The sequence below is a fragment of the Lipotes vexillifer genome, unplaced genomic scaffold (genome assembly GCF_000442215.2).
Source record: "Lipotes vexillifer unplaced genomic scaffold, Lipotes_vexillifer_v1.1 scaffold1177, whole genome shotgun sequence".
NCBI classification, from domain to species: Eukaryota; Metazoa; Chordata; class Mammalia; order Artiodactyla; family Lipotidae; genus Lipotes; species Lipotes vexillifer.
In genome coordinates this window covers 601,093-615,634 of record NW_006789843.1, presented here as the reverse complement: position 1 = coordinate 615,634, position 14,542 = coordinate 601,093, and the positions used below count along the sequence as shown (strand labels likewise).

The following is a 14,542-nucleotide window of genomic DNA, read 5'->3' as shown; positions in this document are numbered from 1 at the left end:
AATAAATAAAAAGGAAAAAGAAAGAAAAATGGAGACATGGTGGCTTCTCCCTATATCTGCCGTCTGCAACAGAGACCAAACTTATTCTGTGTTGCTCCTGGGAGCAGAGCTGGGTAGCAGAGTGGCTACAGGCATAAGCCATGAGTCAGAGAGCCTTATGTGAGGGCAGTGGGTGGGGGAAGGGAGTACCTGGTGAGATTTCTTCTCTCTACCCTCTTTCACTTCTGTAACCTTGCTTTCACCTCTCTCCGGGGTTGAGGCTGGGCAGTGTGGGGAGAGGTACAGCCATCAGCAAAATTCTTTGACTTGAACTCTTGTGGGTGGGTGTTGCCTCTCTTGGCGCACATGGTGCTCAGAGCCAGCTCCTCTCTGGAATATTGCCATGAGTTCTTCAGAGAGTGTGCCCCACCAATCACTGGGAATTCTCACCTGCAACAGTAGGCCCTTCCAGGACTCCAGCGATAACAGGCCTGATCTTGGCACTGGCAGATGGGTGAGAGGGAGAGTGTTGCCTTAGTTCCCTGTTTCTGATGAAAGAGGGTGGTGGTGTATGTGTGAATGTTGTGTGCCTACATGAACGTGAGGGTGCGAAGGTGTGCATACCTAGCTGGGAAGACCAGGGACTGGCCCAGAACAATAGAAATTGCTGTTGGTGGTGTGCTTTGGTGGAGGGAGGGACCACAGATTTCAGGGGACACCATCCAAAATCAGCCATGGCTGTTGCCAGGGAAAATGTGCCAGGACTTGAAAGGGTTAGAAGATCTGAGTAGAGACATTCTAGAGAGTTCTGAAAAGAATCCCGGAGATTTGTATCCAGATGTGGTTTTGCATAAGATGTGATGAGAAACACCCATCCTGTGCCATCACAGCTTTGAAAACATTACAGGCCATTTGTTTCTATGTTGTGCATTTGAAATCTGGAAGGGGGTAGCGTTTTAATGTTTTGAATCTCTCTGCAGCTCAGTGTTTCCTTAGAAATACCAGATTTCCATATACTCTTTAACAATCTGGCTCCTGTTCCTCCCCTGATATTTCTCTCCTACTTATTTACAATTTTGGAAGCAGCTTTTAAAAGAGCAGTTTGTTGGGACATAAAATACAAACCAAAACCCTAACATTTCTCCTTGCTGTTGACGTTTGCTTTCCCCTCACTACACAGCTTACTCGCCAGTGTTAGCATGGCTTCCTTTTACAATATGTTACTAAGAGCCAAGGAAAAGTAATGATCTTTTCCTTGGCTGTTTGAATTACGAGGCGTCACATTACTCGATTAAGCTTCAGTTGCTCTCTAGGGAAACTGGAGATGAAAATCCTTACTTCAGAGAATTGTCCAAATTCAATGAGATAACATATGTAAAGGGCCTGGCATGTTAAAATAGGGGTTCAGTAAATGCTAGCTCCCATATTATAAAGAAGGCAGTGGGAGACAGCACTGTTCAAAGCACACATCCATAGGTATAGTCAGTTCTGCTATAATACCACATATGCATTCCCCCAAATCACCATCATTCTACAAAATTGCGCAATAAAAAGTACAGAGATCACTGGAATAATAAGCTAGGGGCACAACACTCAAAAACTTTGTCAGTGACGCATGGGAAAAAAGATAGGAACCTAATAGAAAGGATAGCACAGTTTTACACATGTTAAATGGTTAAGAGGCGCATAAATACAATAAATATGGCACTTCACCTTGGACTTGAAGTTGCTTTTGAAGCTCTATAAGTCCGTAATAGTTTTTTTTTTTATAATACATTTTTAAAAATTAATTAATTTATTTCTGGCTGTGTTGGGTCTTTGTTGCTGCACACGGGCTTTCTCTAGTTGCAGCGAGCGGGGGCTACACTTCGTTGCGGTGTGTGGGCTTCTCATTGTGGTGGCTTCTCTTGTTGCGGAGCATGGGCTCTAGGTGCATGGGCTTCAGTAGTTGTGGCTCGTGGGCTCTAGAGCACAGGCTCAGTAGTTGTGATGCATGGGCTTAGTTGCTCCGCAGCACGTGGGATCTTCCCAGACCAGGGCCCGAACCCGTGTCCCCTGCATTAGCAGGAGGATTCTTAACCACTGCCCCACCAGGGAAGCCCTGAAGTTTGCTTTTGGAAGTGGACTTCAGAAGGGCTGCAGCTTGTGTGTTATTGTGAAATGTTAGAACGTGGGTTATCTGGGCAGGTGTGGCTCACAAGCCACACTGTAAACTCAAGTAGTTGGTAGATGTTTGAGGTGTGAACACGTGTGCATTTTTGCATATTCCTACAGGGCTCAGTTCAGCTATGTGCAGTTTTCTGCATTCATTTCATGTTTTTTAAGGAAGAAATCAAGCATAAGCAAACAGAAAGTTTGTGCTAGGCACAAATTGTTCCCTAATGTATCACTTGCGTTGAACGCATTCGTGTTTTCAAAACAAGCATTATAGCAGAAATGATGTACTTAGCTGATGCTGTTGAATAAATGAATGAATAGTGGGTGGTCTAGATAAGTGATCCCCAACCTTTTCAGCACCAGGGACCGGTTTCGTGGAAGACAGTTTTTCCACTGATGGGGTTGGCGGGGGGTTGAGGGCTGGTTTCGGCATGATTCAAGCACATTACATTTACTGTGCACTTTATTTCTATTATTATTACACTGTAATATATAATGAAATAATTATACAACTCACCATAATGCTGACAGGAGGCAGAGCTCAGGCCGTAATGTGAGGGACAGGGAGCAGCTGTAAATACAGATGAAGCTTCGCTCGCTTGCCCGCCTCTCACCTCCTGCTGTGCGGCCCAGTTCCTAACAGGCCATGGACCGGTACTGGTCCTTTGGCCCAGGGGTTGGGAACCCCTGCTCTAGATGATAGAATAAGCATTATGCTACATTGTGGAAAGTACATTTGTAGCCTTTGGAACTGGATTTTAAAAAAACCATGGTCTTCTGGATTTCAAAAGTAATGGATAACTATTACAGAGCTTTTGATGCCTCCTCCTGCAGTGACCTTCTGTCTGTGCTTGGAAGAGCCCCTTCAGGGCTCGCTGGCAAAGGGTGGGGAGCTACAAGTTTCTTCAGCCAGGGCCCTCAGGGTTGTATCTGCTTTTCTTTTTTGTTTTCTTTTGAAGAAAGGGTTCTGCTGCTAATTTACAAGTCTCCAAACCACCACTAGTGATTCAGTTGACCAAATTTTGTTTTACAAACTAGTTCTCAGGAATGTGTCTTTTTTTGAAAAAACATAATCCTCAGTTGGTACTATTGGGCTCTGAATACTCCAGAATTAGTAGAATTTGACCAAGAAATATTCAAGTGGGGCTTCAAATTACCATTTTGCCTCCAAACTACTCAGCCAAGTCTCATCAGCAATGGTGCATGCGGGGCTTCCTGTCAAATCCAATGCCAGTCTGGGCAGATCTCAGATGAAAGTTGATGGGTATTTAAATCTAGCGCATTGATAATGTTCTCTTCTCTTCACAGACACCAACAACATGATTTTCTTTCTTTTCATTTTTAGAGAGCTGGATTGAAAGATGTCTCAACGAAAGTGAAAACAAACGTTATTCTAGCCACACATCTCTGGGGAATGTTTCTAATGATGAAAGTAAGTGCTTGAAACTCATTCTTCCACGGTGTCCTGGATGCGGACTGTGTCCTGATGAGGAATGGTGCTTCTAGAATGCTAGACTGGGGCAAGTTACCTGAAACAAGAGGCTCTCCAGCCATTTATGAAATACCCCAGGCCCTCCCTGTAATATCCTGCAGTAAGGAGTGCAGTGCAGTCAGGTGAACGTGGAAACTGAGGCCACGGCAAAAACTTGCCGTTTACACATTTTTATTGTCTGAGTCCCTAAAGACCCCGTCTCAGTGATGCTCCAGTTGGAAAATGTGGACCTTGAATGGGAAAGGCCATTCCACATAGATGTGGGTTTAGAGTGGGACTGTTGTTTTAGAGTCACGAATGTCCTTGGTGTTTGAAAGTAACAGTTTCTCCTGGATCTTGGGCTAGAGAATTGGTATTAATGGAAAGATACAAACTGCTCTGTTTACACCTTTCCCTGTGTTATGTCAGACTGGGGCTGTGGGTGCCTTATATCAAGAGCAGAAGACTACTTGGGACTTGTAATTGCTCCTAAAGCACTGCAAAAAGGGGGCAGCTTATTATAAAAGTCATTTCCAGCAGGGACAGAGTGTCTCTCTTGGTTGGTAAAGAGCATCTCCTTAGTTCAATTTTCTCGAAGATTCAGGGAATCTTCGTGGAAGATTTAGCCATACTGTTGTATGTCACAGTAGTTTTTCTTTTTCATTGCTGCATGTACTCCACTGTATGCATATATCACAGTATACATATCAGTATAAACGTTGATGGATATTGAAATTGTTTCGAGTTTTTGACTGTTTCTTAAGCATCTCTGAACATTCTTTTTTAAGTGTATTTTATTGTGGTGGAATATACCTAACATAAAATGTATCATTTTAACCGTGTTAAGCATATAGTTCAGTGGCGTTCAGTACATTCCCCTTGTTTTGCAACCATCACCACCATCCACCTCCAGAGCTTCTTACATCTCCCAAACTAAAATTCTGTACCCATTAAACAATAACTCTCCATTCCCCTTTCCCCCTAGTCCCTAGCAACTGCTCTTCTACTTTCTGCCTCTATGAATTTGACTACTGTAAGAATCTCATATAAGTGGAATCACATAGTATTTGTCCTTTTGTGACTGGTTAACTTCATTTAGCTTAATGTCTTCAGGGTTCATCCATGTTGCAGCATGTATCAGAATTTCCTTCCTTTTTAAGGTTGAATGACACACGCTTGTATGTATATACCACACTTTGTTTATCTGTTCATCCACTGATGGACATTTGGGCTGTTTCTGCCTTTTGGCTATTGTGAATAATGCTGCTATAAACATGGGTATACAAATATCTGGTCGATTTCTGCTTTCAGTTCTTTTGGATATATAACCAGACGTGGAATTGCTGGATCATGTGGTAATTCTATGTTTAATATTTAGAGGAACTGCCATATTTTCATGGTGGCTGCACCATTTTACATTCTCACCAGCAATGTGCTAGAGTTCCAGTTTCTCGACATCCTTGCCAATACTTGTTATTTTCTGTTTTTCTGGGGGTTTTTTGTAATAGTCATTCCAGTGTATAAGGTAGTATCTAATTGTGGTTTTGATTTGTATTTCCCTAATGATTAGTGATGTTGAGCATCTTTTCATGTGCTTATTGACCATTTGTATATACACTTTGGAGAAATGCCTATTCAAGTCTTTTGACCATTTGTTAATCAGATTGTTTATTTTTGTTGCTGTTGAATTGTAGGAATTTCCCTAATGATTAGTGGTGTTGAACATCTTTGCATGTGCTTATTATTTGTATATATTCTTTTTAGAAATGTCTATTCAAGTCTTTTGACTGCTTTTAAATCAGATTGTTTACTTTTTTCTTGGTAAATTGTAGTTCTTTATATATTTTGCATATTAACCCCTTATCAGATATATGTTGTGCATATATTTTTTTTTCATTCTGTGGGTTGCCTTTTACTCTGTTCATTGTGTTCTTTGATGCACAGAAGTTTTCAATTTTGATGTAGTCTAATTTATTTATTTTTTTCTTTTGTTGCCTGTGCTTTGGTGTCATATCCAAGAAATCATTGACAAATCCAATGTCATGAAGGTTTTCCTCCAAAAGTTTTATAGTTTTAGCCTTATGTTTAGTTCTTTGATCCATTTTGAGTTAATTTTTATACATGGTGTAAGGTGAGGATTCACATTCATTCTTTTGTTTCTGGATATCCATTTTTCCCAACATCATTTGTTGAAAAGACTGTGTTTTCCCCACTGAATGTTGACACCCTTGTCAAAAGTCATTTGACCGTGTATGTATCTGGACTCTCTATTCTGTTCATTGGTCTATATGTCTGTCTCTATGCCAGTACCACACTGTTTTAATTACTGTAGCTTTGTACTGAGTTTTGAAATCAGGAAATGTGAGATCTTTAATGTTCTTTTTCAAGATTGTTTTGGCTATTTGGAGTCCCTTGAGATTCCATATGAATTTTAGGATGGATTTTTCTATTTCTGCAAAAAAGTGTTGTTAGGATTTTTATAGGGATTGCATTGAATCTGTAGATCTCTTTGGATAGTATTGACATCTTAACAATATTAAGTCTTCCAGTCCATAAACACAGGATGTCTTCACATTTACTGATGTCTTCTTTAATTCTTTCAGCAATGTTTTATAGTTTCAGTGTACAAGCCTTTTGCTTCCTTGGTTAAGTTTATTTCTAAGTATTTTATTCCTTTTGGTGCTATTGTAAATAGAATTGTTTTCTTTCTTTTTTTAAATATTTATTTATTTGGCTGTGTCGAGTCTTTGTTGTGGCACGCGGGCTCTTCGTTGCAGTGCGCAGGCTTCTCTCTACTTGTGGAGTGAGGTTTTCTCTTCTCTAGTTGTGGCACGGGCTCCAGAGCATGTAGGCTCTGTAGTTTGTGGCACGTGGACTCTCTAGTTGAGCCGTGTGAGCTCAATAGTTGTGGCACTTGGGCTTTGTTGCCCCCCGGCATGTGGGATCTTAGTTCCCCGACTAGGGATCGAACCCGTGTCCCCTGCATTGGAAGGTGGATTCTTTACCACTGGACCACCAGGGAAGTCCCTAGAGTTGTTTTCTTAATTTCCTTTTTGGATTGTTCATTGGTAGTACAGAAAAATGCAGCAGACTTTGTATGTTGATTCTGTATCTTGCAGCTTTGCTCAATTCATTATTAGTTCTAGCAGTGTGTGTGTGTGTGTGTGTGTGTGTGTGTGTTCTTCTTCTGGTAGTATGTTGAATAGACGTGGCAAAAGTGTTCCTCATCTTAGAGGAAAAGCTTGTAATCTTTCCACCAAGTATGATGTTTGCTGTGGGTTTTTCATAAAGGCTTTACTCTATTAAAATAGTTTTCTTCTCTTCCTATTTTGTTGAGTATTTTTATCATGAAAAGATTTTGAATTTTATCAAATGCTATTTCTGCATCAATTGAGATGATCATGTGGTTGTTCTGTTAATGTGGTTTATTATATGGATTGCTTTTTGTATGTTGAACTATCCTAGCATTCAAGTAATAATCCCACTTGGTCATAGTGTATAATCCTTTTAATACACTGTTGAATTATGTTAACTAGCATTTTCTTGGGGATTTTTGCATCACTGTACATAAAGGATATTGATCTGTAGTTTTCTTATAGTGTCTTCATCTGGCTTTGGTATCAGGGTAATGCTGGACTTGTAGAATGAGTTTGGAAGTGTTCATTCCTCTTCCATTTTTAGGAAGAGTTTGAGGAGGATTGGTGCTCTGAATATTCTTGTGGACATCCTCTTTTGTGAACTACCTGTTCAGGATTTTACTTGTCAGGTTTTGTTGTTGTTGTTTTTTGATTGTGCTATTTGTCTTTCCCTTAATTATTTGTAAGAGTTGTTTTTATATTTTGAATAGGAGATATTTGTTAGATAAAAGTATTGAAGTTTGTGGTCTGCCTTTTCATTCTTCTAGTGGTATCTTTTGATGAACAGAAGTTCTTACTTCTAATAAAACCCAGTTTATCAGTGTTTTTCTTTTGTAGTTAGTGCTTTTGTGTCATATTCAGAAATTTTTGCCTACCTAAGGTCATGAAGGTTTTCTTCATATTATTATCTAGAATTTTTATTATTTTACCTTTTACTTTTCTATCAACAGACATCTGGAATTTTTGTAAATGGTGTGAGGGAGGAGTCAAAATTCTTTTTTTATTTTTAATTTTGACTGATAGAGCACCATTTTTTTCTGAAAAGAATGCCCTTTACCCACTGGTCATAAATCAGGAGATCATATACGTGTGGATCTATGTCTTGATCTTTATTCTGAATCATTGGTCTGATTGTCTGTTTTAGAGCCAGTACAATAATCTTTATTACTGTACCTTTTATGGTACATTGTAATACATGGTGGCATAAGACCTCTTTTTCAAGATGGTTTTGGTTAAGTTCTTAATATTTCTATATAGATTTTAGAATCAGCTTATCTATTTTCACATGCACAAAAAAAATCTGCTAGGATTTTGATTGGGATTACATTGTATACACAATTAATTTCAGAAGAATAACATCTTGCCGACATCAAATTTCTAATCTGTGTATGTGCTTTAAACCTCAATGTGTTAGATGGCCTTTAGTTTCTCTCAACAGTGTTTTGCAGATTTCAGTGTAGAGATTTTGCACATCTTTCATTAGATTTATTCCTAGGTAATTGATATTTTTTAGTACTATTATAAGTAGTATTATTTTTAAATGTTTTCTAATTGTCAGTTGCTAGTATATGAAAATGCAGGGTTTTTTTAGATAATGACTATAACCAGGCACTTTGCTAAAGTTGCTTATTATTTATGAGTTTACTATGAACATAATCATGTCACCGGATAATGATAGTTTTGCATTTTCTTTTATAGTCTTTATATTTTTATTTCTTTTCTGTGCCTTAGTGCACCTGCTGGGACCTCTACTGCAATGTTGAGTTGAAGTGGTGATAGCAGACATTCTTGCCTTGTTCCTTACCTAGGGGAAAACATTTAATGTTTCACCACTAAGCATGATGGTTGTTATGAACTTCTTGTAGGTATCATTATTGAATCCCTGGTTTGCTGAGAGACTTTTCTTAAATGGGTGTTGAACTTTATCAAATGGTTTACTGAGCTGAACATATGAGCTGATCATATGTTTTTCTCCTTTATTCTGTTAATGTCATGAATTACATTGATTGATTTTTTCTTTTTTTTTTTTTTCTTTTGCGGTACGCGGGCCTCTCACTGTTGTGGCCTCTCCCGTTGCGGAGCACAGGCTCCGGACGCGCAGACTCAGCGGCCGTGGCTCACGGGCCCAGCTGCTCCGTGGCATGTGGGATCTCCCCAGACCGGGGCACGAACCCGTGTCCCCTGAATCGTCAGGCAGACTCTCAACCACTGTGCCACCAGGGAAGCCCACATTGATTAAATTTTTGAATGTTAAACCAATCTTGCATTCCTAGAAGACACTGCACTTGGTCAAAAGTTTAATTTTTTGTATTTTTCTAGGTTAGATTGACTACTATTTTGTTAAGAATTTTGACATCTCTGTTTATTAGATTTATTGACTAATGATTTTCCTTTTATCCTCGTCAGGTTTTGGCATCAAGATTATACAGTCCTTATAAAAAGATGTGGAAACTTTCTTTTTTTTCTGTTCTTTTGAAAAGTTTGTGTAAGATTGGCTTCATTTATTTCTTAAATATTAGGAAAAACTTAACACTGAAGTCATCTGGGTTTGGAGTTTTCCTTGAGGGAAAGTTTTTAATGATGGATTCAGTTTTTAAAATAGCAATAGAATTATTCATATTTTTCTATTTCTTGTTTTGTTACTTTAAGCAAATTGTTATTTTTAAGGAATTCATTTCATCTAAATTTTCAAATTTATTTACATGATATTGTTTAAACTTTCCTTTTATTACTTTTTGTTGTGTTTTTAGCATCTACAATAATGTCCTCCTTTCATTTCTGATACGTTTTCTCTATTTTTCTTGATCCGTTTTGCCAGAGTTTATCAATTGTATTAGTCTTTTCAGGTGTCCAACTTTTGGCTTTTTTTTTTTTTTCCTCAATTTACATCTTTTAAAAATTTCATTTACTTTTGCTCTTTTCTCTAGTTTTTCCTTCCTTACGCTTTCTTTGAGTTTAATTTTTTGTCTTTTTCTGTTGTGAGATAGACACCTAGATCATTGATTTTCAACCTTTTCTAAGATAGGCATTTAAAGTTATAAAATTTCCTCTAAGTACTACTTAACTGTATCACATAATTCTTCTGATGTCATACTTTCATTACAATACAAACTTATTTTCTAATTTCTATTGTGATTTCTTCTTTTACCTATGATTCATTTAGAAATCTATCGCTTAATTTCTAAAAAGTTGGGGATTTCCTAGTTGCCTTTCTGTTACTGATTTATATTATAATCCACTGTGGTCGGAGAACATATTCTGTATGACTTCAATATTTAAAATTAGTGAGACTTGCTTTTTTGTCCAAACATATGGTCTATTGGGCAAATACTCATGTATGCTTGTAAAGAATGTGTATTCTGCTGTGTTTGGTTGGAATGTTCTGTAACTATCAATTAGGTCAGGTTGGTTAATCATGTTATTCAGATGTGCCATATCCTTATGGATTTTGTTGTTGTCTATAAGGTACTGAAAGAGGTGTTATATTGTGGTTATCTATCTCCTCAGTTTTGTTAATTCCTGCTTTATGTGTTTTGAAATGTTAATTTCTTAGAAATTTAGTATTGTTGTATCCTCTTGTTGAAATGATCCTTTTTATCATTATTAGATGTCCCTCCTTATTTCTAGTAATACTTTTTGCCTTCAAGTCTATTTTGTCTGATGTTAATATAACTACACCAGCTTTCTTTCTTTTTTTTGGCGGTACACGGGCCTCTCACTGTTGTGGCCTCTCCCGCTGTGGAGCACAAGCTCCAGACGTGCAGGCTTAGCGGCCATGGCTCACAGGCCCAGCCACTCTGCGGCACGTGGGATCTTCCAGGACCAGGGCACGAACCCGTGTCCCCTGCATTGGCAGGCGGATTCTCAACGACTGCACCACCAGGGAAGCCCTAGCTTTCTTTTTTATTGGGGTTGTTACGGTGTATCTTTGTCTTTTAATTTTCAACCTTTCTGAATTCAATATTAAGATTTTTATATAGTTCTAAAAAGCCAGTCAGATAATCTTTATCCTTAATTGGAATATTTAGATCATTTAAATTTAATATAGTTACTTACATTGTTGGGCTTAAGTCAACAAACTTGGTACTGTATTTAATTTTTATTTCTCCCATCTGACTTTATTTCTTTATTCCTCCCTTGTTCCTTTTTTGGGAAGGATTAATGCAATTAAATATTTTTAATGTTTTTCTCTGCTAGCTTTCCAATTAGGTATTCTTTTAGAGTGTTTCAGGAATTACACTATGTACCCTTCCTTTCACGTCTACCTCACGTTCATCCTTCCCCTACTTCAAATACAGCGCACGAACCCTCTCATAGTTTAACCTCATTTACCGCTTTCCCCCTCTCTGTGCTGTTGCTTTAATGTATTTTACATCTACATATGTTAGAAGCCCTATAAGACATTATTATTATTATTGTTTTAAATATTAGTCATTCAAATATTTGCCCTTTCCAGGGATCATCATTCTTGTCAGCAAGTCCATGCTTCCATCTGGGATCATTATTTCTTTAACCCAAAGAAACTTCTTTCCTATTTCTGGTAGTGCAGTATAGAGTAGTGTAGATCATGAAAAACATTATTATTTCACCTACATTTTTGAAGGACGTTTTTTGCTGGATATAGAATTCTAATCTGGTAAGATTTGTTTCCTTTCAACCCTTTAAAATTTTTATTGCATTGTCTTCTGGCTTCTAAAAGTTAGTCATCAGACTTATTTTTACTCCTTTGAATACAATGTCTTTTTGTCTCAGGCAAAAGATTTTTTTCTTTCTCTTTAGTTTACAGCAATTTGACTGTGATGTACATAAATATGGTTTTCTTATATTTTTCCTTCTTGGGGTTCACTGAGCTTCTAGCATCTGTGGGTTGTCATTCATGAAATTTGTAAAATTGTTCACCATTGTCTCTTCAAATATCTTTTCTGCCCCATTCTCCCTTATCTCCTGAATTCCAGTTACATGAATACTAGACCTTTGACTGTACCCCATATGTTTCTTAACACTCTGCTCTGGTTTGTCCGTTTTCCTCTCTTCATTCTTCAGTTTTGTTGTTTCCTGTTGACATCATTTTCAGTTCTCAATTCCCATTTTCTATCATGTCTAGAGTCTGCTATTAAGCCCATCCAAGTTATCTTTTTTTTTTATAGTTTTGTGGTCTATTTTCATTTATTTATTCATTCATTCATTTATTTATCTATTTGGCTGCACTGGGTCTTCGTTGCAGCACGTGGGGTCTTCATTGTGGCATGAGGGATCTTTTAGTTGCAGCATGAGGGATCTTTAGTTGTGGCATGCGAAATCTTAGTTGTGGCACATGGCATCTAGTTCTTTGACCACAGATCAAACTCGGGCCCCCTGCATTAGGAGCTTGGAATCCTAGCCACTGGACCACCAGGGAAGTCCCCTACCCAAGTTATCTTAATTTCAGATATTGTATTCTTTCTTTTATGGTAGATGCTCAGTTGATACTTTTTTTTTTTTTCCAAATCTCAGTTGATATTCTACATTTTTCATCTGTTTTGTCCATCACTTCCTCTAGTTTGACTGTCCTTTCCTCTATCTCCTTAATCTTATTAACCATAGTTATTTTAAAGTCCCTGTCTGATAACTCTAATATCTCAATCATCTCTGGATCTATTTCTATTATCTGCTTTTTCCTTGGATTTCAGTGTTTTGGTCTTGTTTTTCAATATACCTTATAGTTTTTGATTCAGTGCTCAACATTATGGATGCAGAGTTGGAGAGGTTTTGATGTTAATAACATCCTCCACAGAGTGTTAAATTTTGTTCTAGCAGGCAGATAGAGAACCAGCCAGTCTCTTTGATCCTGTCAAGCCTTGGTTAAGTCCAGTCTATTTCAATTTTGTCCATACTACCAGAGTGTGGTCTTTACTCCTAGGTCATAGCTTCTCTGGGTCCACAACTGAAAGCCCTGGGTATTTACCAAGTTCCTTCTACCTTGACCCAGCTTGAACTCCAACTTCTGACACCCTAGCTAATCAATAACCAGCTCTTTAGCCTCTAAGCTGATGTTTTCTCTTTGGTTTTTTTGGTTTCTCACTCTCTGCATGTGCAGCATAGGAATGGGCTAAAGACTTGAGGGGAGTTTGAATGCAGGCATGTCTGTCTTCTTCTCTTCTCTCTGGAATGTTGCTCCTTATATCTTAGCCACTCTGTCATCTACAAACTCTGACTTCAGTCTCATCAGCCCAATAGACTACATTCTTTGCTTAGGTTCCAGTGTAGCAATTTAGAAATATCCTCAGGAACAAATCTAGGGTTGATGTGGAGCTCATGTTGGTGCCAGTGCTAGATCTAAAACATGGGCCACCTGACTTCTATCAGTCCATATTTTGTTTTTGCTTTCAAAACGCAAAAATACTACATTAAAGAAATATACCCCCTGGCTATACGAGTCATGCATGTATATATTTGAAAAATGTAGGGGAAAAGATATGGGGAAGAAAAATAATTGCCTCTATCCCGCTCCCCAGAGGTAACCACTCTTGATGTTTTTGTATTTCCTTCTGGTTGTTCTTCTAATCATATATTGTTAAACAAAGTTGTATATATGTATATATTTATAGTTAATATGTGTATATGGCTATCATCTGTTAAGCAATGAGAAGTGCTTTAATTCCAGTATCTCATTCAATTATCGCAGTGGTCCTAGGAGGTAACTTATTCTTATGAGCTTCATTTTATACATGGGAAAACTGAGGCTCAAAGGTGTTATGTAATTTGCCCAAAGTTACACGGCTGGTAAGGGGTAGAGCTAGGATTTCAGCCCAGGTCTGTATGTCTGCCTTTGAACCTTAGGCAGTTAGTCTTTGCACTGTTCTGCCTCTCAGAAGGTAATGCTTCAAAGACTTTTGAGGATTTCATACCTTGTCCATAGGGATACCAAGGCCAGAGCTAGGAAGGCCACCACTCCCTCTCAGTGGCTTATTGGTATGTTAATACTTGTCTGTGCCTTGTCATCTCTTCCACTCGACTGAAAGCGCCATGAGGGCGGGAATGTTGTGTGGTTCACTGTTGTAACCCCAGGTCTTGGCACATAGTGGGGGCCTTAGAATATGGCTGAAGTTTCAAAAATTAATTTTTCTCTTCATTTTAGTATTTTAAGAGTGTTCTGGATTGTAAAAGACAGTAACCTGACAGTGGTTTAAACTGTGTAAATATTTACTATCTTATTTAACCAAAAGACGAGAGGTAGAAAGTTCCTAGGTTTATTCAAGAGCTCAACATCATCCGGGACCCAGGCTCTGTATGTATTTCTGCTAAGTCTTCCAAAGTTGTTGGCGTTTTGTCCTCATGTTGGCTTGTGACCTCATGGTCACAAGATTGCTGCTTCAGGTCCAGGATTCAGGTCCACATTTAAAACAGCTGGATGGGGCAAGAAAAAGCACCAGGTAGCTTTCCTCTTATGTGTTTTCCTTTTATCAGAAAACAACAACAGAGACTTCCCCGGTGGTCCAGTGGTTAAGACACTGCATTTCCGTTGCAGGGGCATGGGTTCAATCCCTGGTCGGGATTGAGCTGTATTTCTGTTTTTGTGTCAGTACCATACTGTTTTGATTATGGTAGCTTTGTAGTATAGTCTAAAGTCAGGGAGTCTTATTTCTCTAGCTCTGTTTCTTTCCCTCAAGACTGGTTTGGCTATTCGGGGTCTTTTGTGTCTTCATACAAATTTTAGGATTTTTTGCTGTAGTTCTGTAAAAAATGCCATTGGTAATTTGATAGGGATTGCACTGAATCTGTAGATTGCTGTGGGTAGTATAGTCATTTTCACAATGTT

At 38.3% G+C, this 14,542-nt stretch overlaps 1 protein-coding gene across 1 annotated transcript in view; it reads left to right on the top strand.

Annotated features, from left to right (window-relative positions):
• The first annotated feature begins 3,485 nt into the window (after nt 1–3,485).
• RFX4 (regulatory factor X4) overlaps nt 3,486–14,542 on the top strand; it is a 140,161-nt gene continuing 129,104 nt past the window's right edge. The window contains 1 exon segment of the mRNA XM_007472302.1: nt 3,486–3,568. The gene's annotated coding sequence lies outside the window, so the exon portion shown is untranslated.